The following is a 6,953-nucleotide window of genomic DNA, read 5'->3' as shown; positions in this document are numbered from 1 at the left end:
GAAAGAAATCTGGACATGATCATACAAGGCCTGCTGATTTCTTGGATTTAAGGAAGAGAAAAGTATTAACATTCTGTAGCTTACTTCTCAACATGAAAACTGGACACTAAAGGTAGAACTAAGCCAGAATTCAGTGCAGGGGCATAGTAAATAAAGGCCACTCCCGACTTAGATCAAGCCAACCCTGGTTTTCTACTAAAAGACTCAAAGTTTAGCTATCCAATACATAACACGCTTTCCTGAAAATAACATAAGATCAAAGGTTGAGATGTTTATAGATTTTTAAAAATCATATTTTTATTTTATAAAAACTTGGTTAATATGAGGTCTCATAAAAATAACATCTAATTGCTTTTTAAAAATCTGTCCTCATAAAATAAGTATTTGAAACAAACACTTTAGGCATTTCAAAGTAATTTTGTTTTACTGAGTACCTCTTCTTTCTAAACCAGAATAATATTTTCCTAAGAGATATGCCAGAGTTTCCATCCCTACACAAAGTTTTACAAAAGTCTTCACTTTGAAGATGCAAAATATTTAAACCTGGTCAAATATTTAAAACTGCATAACTGATTCTATAGGGCAGTCAAGTTTGATTAAAATGTCTATGCTTTCAGTATATTTCTAATACGTTACCAATTGACCATACCAAACCAAACAAAGAAACAGAAACTAAGAAGGCTGACAGTCAAGCTCACTGGAATAGATTTGGAAGTTAAAGAGGCAGAGCTGCGATCTTATGAGAAAGAAGGAGGTGAATGTGAGCTTATTGCTCCCTCCAGGGAGACATTATCCAAACAACTGATCTGTTTAGTGGAATCTATTTGGGGGTTTGGGTGTGTCTGTGTGTGTGTTTAATAATGTAATGACAATAACAAATGAGGAAGGGGTAGTTTAGGTGAAATACAAAGCCTAGTGGAAATATATGAACATTTGCTACCAGTAGCTTAATAACAGAGTTATTAAATTGTGGGTTTTCTTTAGTGTATTTTAGATATAGAGAATAGCCATTGAATATTTAACAATTACCGAAAACATTTCCTGTACAGTGTCATCTATTACAGACATTTTCTTATAACCAGTTCATCAAAACATCATTTTGTTAGAGGCCCTGAATCCATAAAGAAAAATGAGCTTATGAAGTTATTTGTACAGTGGTTCCCTCACTATAATAGAATCTTTTTCTCAAAGTTTTCACAGAGTACTTCTTTTTAATTTTTCCTTAAGTACTATACACACTCTATAAGCAAACATTTACCATTTTCCAAACCAAATACTTTGAAAGTGTTTTTAGATTAAAAAAAAAAAAACACAAAACTTTGCCTCTCTGCACTGGCATCCATCTGTTTTAGTAGGTGTGTGCACACGCACACATACACACACACACCATGCCAAGCAGGCAGCAGAGGGAGAATGGAAAGTTCCATGGACAAAGATGCAGAAACCTCGGGAGCCTGATATGATTCTGTTTACCTAATTGTAAGACATAAGCAAAGTTGCCTATTTTTCCTGATGCCCAATTTCCATTTTTATGAATTGGTTATAATAACAACATCTCTGCCTGCCCCTGAGGATTATGGTGATACCCAAAAAAGATGACATGTAGAATAATATTTTGTACAGAGACATGATTTTCACAAATATTTAAGTATATTTTTTTATGCTGTAAAGGCTCAGTTTCGATAAGAGCTATCTTGGTTAGGCAAAAGTCGAATTATGAAACTAAAAGTACAACTTTCCATATGATGTGGAGTTTCCTGTTCTGTGTTTTACAGGGCCTTGTCCCAGATGGGTGACTATATATTACCATATGACCAACCCAAGCTTTGATTACGGTTATTAGGGCATGAAAATATTGGCACAGCCAAGATCCCTGTTGTGAAATATAAGGACCATGAAAATCTAAAGTCATGGGGCATTATCCTTCATTCATGGGTCCTAGTAGCTAAGGAGGCCAAGGGTAATTTCAACAAAATGAATGGAGTTGGACTAGAAGGTCAAATATTATCTAATTGATGGATCTGCCAACTTGACTTCCCTGTAGTATTAGAAGGTCATACTGAGACCTAGACTTTGATGCAATAACAGGGCTAACCCAAAGCAAGTGAGAAGGAAAGCAGGTCCTCCTCCCTGGGGCACCACCCCTTTGTACTGCTGGGTTCAATTTCAGGGGCCTGCCTGCCTCATTGCCCTGGCCTAGTTTTTTTGTGATGCCCAGGCCTGACATGGGATCTCCCTGTAGGACCTCTCCTCACTCTCCATACATGCTTCAGTCATCCTTTCTCTCTCAAAGGGTTTCTCAACATCTGTGAAATTACTGCTTCTGGATGCAGGTTTCCTGTGCCTCATAAGTGGCAATTAACTGATCAACTGAATCCAAGGGTCTCACACTGAAATGACTACACAGACCAGGCAGAAAAAGCAAATGGCAAAATAGGCCCGAGGGGTCTGTCCCCCTGGAGAGCTCCTACACCATTGCACGAGAACAGTGACCTCTGGGCTGGGGCTAGTTGTATCCTTATAGAAATGCAGGTCCCACTGTGGCTAGGAAAAACTCAGGAAACACAGCTTTTCTCAGGAAAAACTGGAAATCTGGATTTTTTTGAAAATATTGACTTAATACATGGTGGCAAGTAAATAAAGGTTATTTTCTGAGTTTTAAAAAAATGTGTTTGTTTTAAACTGTAAGTAGGCAACATAAAGCGTATACATGGGCCATACTTAGCCAAAAGGCAGCCACTTTTCACCTCTGATTTAATGGGTAAAAAAGGGAGAAATCCTAAAGGGGACCTCTCCCCATGTATACACAGACCCCCCTGCTCTGACAGTTGACATATGCTCATTGTAGAGCAGCTTGATGATGCTCCATTTTTCTTTGTTGTAAATCAGAAGGATCTGGTTATGGTGAGTATTTCAGACTAGAGGAAAAGGTGATCCATGGCAGAGGAGGAAAGATTATTAAAACTGGGTCCTCATGGCTCCCCCCTCCTCTGCTCTACTGACAAATCCAGCCAACTCCGCCTCAAATGTCATTCTGAATTTTTGCCACAGCAGACACCATGTTGTTGCCCCTTGGGATGCTTGTGTACCCTTCCCTGAGTGCTCTGGTAGTCTCTGGGTGAAGGGAGAAGAACATACACCAGAGGGCAGGAAGTCAATGCATAAGCCCAATGCCCAGATGAGGAAGTCATAGATCACTTGGCAAGTTGTTAGCAAAGACAGAAATAGGAGAAGAGTTCATTATTTCCAGTTAATCCAAAAGATTGTCATTAGTTCAAGGAATCCTATTTACCTTAGGAAGATTTAGAGATCATCTTGCCTGCCTCCTCATTTTTCAGATGGGGAGATTAATGCCCAGAGAGTCTTTTCTAAACTCAACAGCATCAAACCACCTGCATTGCTTACTGTCCACAGCATTGGGCATTGGAAAATATGTTTCCTGCTGCCCAATCTATTCCATGTAAGTACAGATTTTGCTACATGCTACATTCATGTCAGGCCAGGCACTTCTCAGACATAGGGATGGCCAAGAGATGTTATCAGTGGTCAATATGTTACTCTGTTGCTGAAGATAATTTGAATTCCCAGTAGTCGTCTACATTTCAACCACGAAACTGATTGGGTGTGACAAATGCACTCTCGTTACTCAAGAGGGCTCTGGACAGCTTTGTTCTGCTGTTTGTAACTTTTGAAAACCAAAAAATGACTCAGTTGGATTTGATTTAATTATCTTACAGAAACCACCTTTGAAACCAGGGAGCCTACGAGTTGCAAACGGGAATTCCACCAGTCTGGAAGGAGGCCATAACAGGCTTTCCCTAAAGAGAGCCAATCTATCCGCAGCCATGGAGAAAGCAAGGTCTAAAGTTCATAGGCCAGTCTATGAGATCTGTCTGGCAGTTCTGCCACAGCTGGGGAAGAAGCTGCTCTTCTTATGTAATAGGAAGAAGGCATATAACACAGGGCACCATGAGTGGCTTCCAGTGAAAGGGATGTATGCTCTACAGTGGTTGTCTCCCACAAGAACTGGTTTAACAGTCATGTCCTGCTGTGCTGACATCATGCTTCATTAGGAGGGCTTTATAGATTTTTCATTATTATTTCATGAAAAAAATTATTAATCAGTTCAGTACTGATCTTCCCATATAACAAACGGAGAATCTAGGATGAGCATTTGCCCTTTCCAGCCCCATTCTAAGGTGAGTCACTTTAAACTCCCAACCTGGGATGCTATGCCCCAGGCCCTGGCCACAGCAATGATCCCCTAAATGGTGATGAAATGTAACAAGTGAGGAAGACCTTCCAGATTTGGAAGGAATTCATCTTTTGATTTTGGTTGTTTAATTTTTTTTTATTTTATTTTATTTTTTTTTGGTGCTCAGAAGGAGGGTGGGGTGACCTCTACTATTTCAGAAATGTAGGTTTTGACCTTATATTGTATCATCCCAGAATATTTTTGCAGTTTTTGAAAAATTATCATGAGACTATATTCTGCATTATGAACAATTTCCAAATGTGACTTCAACTGGAAACTCTATAGCTCATTCAGGCATGATCTGTGTCACTTAACAAAATGCTGCTTCAGTATAATAGATAAACATGCTTTCAGGGGTACACTGTCTAACACACTCAGGAGTTCTTAATTCTGCCTGCAAAGAATTGGCCAATTACCTATTATCATCTGCTCAAAAGAAGGTAGCAACTATTCAGGTCAAGTTTTACATAGAGGCAAAAAAAATGTGTCCCAAAAGCCCTATAAAATAAGATTCTTCACATTTGTATAACAGACATTTAGAAAACATTCTCATGTAGCACAAACATAATATCAGGCATAACATTAAAAAGCATTTACTTAACATTAATTAAAATAAAATACTGCTTAACATTAAGAAGCATTTTCATATGAATAACGGCATTTTCATATGAATAACGTAATCCTCACAGCCACCCTGGTTCTACAGATGAAGCATCTGAGTCTCAGGGTGTTAAGTAACTTGCCAGTAGCTTCTAAAACACTCCCCTCAGAGCCTGAACAGGCCTCTGACTCCAACACTCCTTCAGCCTCAACTCTACTTCTCTGATAATAGAGGGAGCTAGGTTTTCTCCAACTAGTACTCTTATCTAGTACTAGATTAACCTCTAATTATGTCTTCACCCCCTTTTCCCAAACAAGATCTTCCTCTGCTCTGAATTTCTAGTGAAATCATAACTCTGTGATGATATATCTTCCTTCTTTATACTCTCTTCCCAAACCACATATAGTGCCTATCTCTTATTGTAATAGATATTTGCAGATATTTGCAGGAAGGAAGGAACAAAGGAAGGGAAAGAAGGGAAGAAAGGAAGGAACAAAAGAAGGGAAGGGAAGAAAGGGGAGGGAGGAAGGGAAGGAAGGGGAGGGAGGGAGGAAAGGAAGGAAGGGGAGGGAGGGAGGAAGGAAAGGAAGGGGAGGGAGGGAGTGGAGGAGGGAAGTGGGGAGAGAGGGGGGAGAAAGGGGAGGGAGGGGAGGGGGGAAGGAAGGGGAGAGAGGGAAGGAGGGGGAGGGAGGAAGGGGAAGGGAAGGAAGGGAAGGAAGGGAAGGAAGGGGAGGGAGGGGAAAAAGGGAAGGAGGGAGCAAAAAAGAGGGAAATCTTAGAAAACTGACCTCTCATTATCATAACAACTAACCAGCCACAAGTGTTTTTAAACACTTAATATGTGCTCTGTGCTGTGCTAGGATGTAAAAGAAATGCCAATAAGGAATTCCACCTGAGGAAAGTTATAATAAAACAAAAAGATAACAAAAATGGTTCAACAAGAGAAGACAACAACGTGAGACAGACGTCAGATGGGAAGTCGAGAGACAGGGAAAGTAATTGAGTCAGGAAAGACCTACTGGGTGGAAGGGCTCTGGGGGAGCCTGGAGCTGCCTGAGGTCCTGCTTGGAGGACAGAAGAAATTGCGCCTCTCAGGAGTGTAGGCTGACATGGGAGAAACTAGATTCCTTGTGTTTTACGTGGTTTGCGTGCGAAAGGCCAAGAACCCCAGAAGGTGACACTGGCTACTCTGTGGGCATGAAATGATTCCGTGAGTCATTGCTAGAATGTCAAAGGGATTTCTTAGTCAGGAAACAGTCTCTGCCTCAGTGTTTATGATCAACAACTTAGACAAACAGAAGTTTAAAGAGCAAATAAGCTCGCACAGAGCCCCGACCCCTTGGACCAGGCTGTGGCCCATTTACTACAAATGCTCTTGGCCTCAAGAAGCCTTTCACCACAGCTGCGGAGCCTAGGACTCTTTGATCTATGCCTCCGCACTCTGTTTAGCATTTCACTCAAGGGGAATTGACCAACATTGATCCAATACACAATGCACTACACAATAAGATATCTTTAAAAAATAATAATAACTTGTGGAGTGGATTTGTCATTTCCAGGTAAAAATATTGCAAAATCTCAATCCAAGTCACACTGCATAATGTGGCCAATTCCCACTGGCCAGATTATGACATACATAGCTTGAAACTTAAAATGACATTCTTCACTAGAGGAAAGGTAGTTTTCATGATTTAGATGGACATAGATTTAAAATATAAGGTTTATCTCTTGCTGGACTAACTTGTAACCTTGAGTAATTTACTTAATATTTTGGGGCTCAATTTTCTCATGAGTATAATGCTTATAGGTGGAACGAGGACTGATCTCTATACTTCCCTTACAGCTCTGAGATTCAATGGTTCGAATCTCTATGCATCCCTGAAGTAGCAAACAACACTAAAAGGCATGCAGTCTACAGGTAGAGAGCATTCAGGTCCCTGAATATTTTGAAGAACCAGGAAAGCAACCTCAGCCTATTCAGGTTCAAAGATTTGGAGATGCTATTTTAGTAGTGTTTGTCTTCCTGAAGTAATAACAAGTAATTTTTTTTTTTTTTTTTTTTTTTTGAGACAGAGTCTCACTTTGTTGCCCAGGCTA

This window comes from Microcebus murinus, chromosome 5, assembly GCF_040939455.1.
Source record: "Microcebus murinus isolate Inina chromosome 5, M.murinus_Inina_mat1.0, whole genome shotgun sequence".
Lineage (NCBI taxonomy): Eukaryota > Metazoa > Chordata > Mammalia > Primates > Cheirogaleidae > Microcebus > Microcebus murinus.
Note: the sequence above shows the minus strand (reverse complement) of the source record.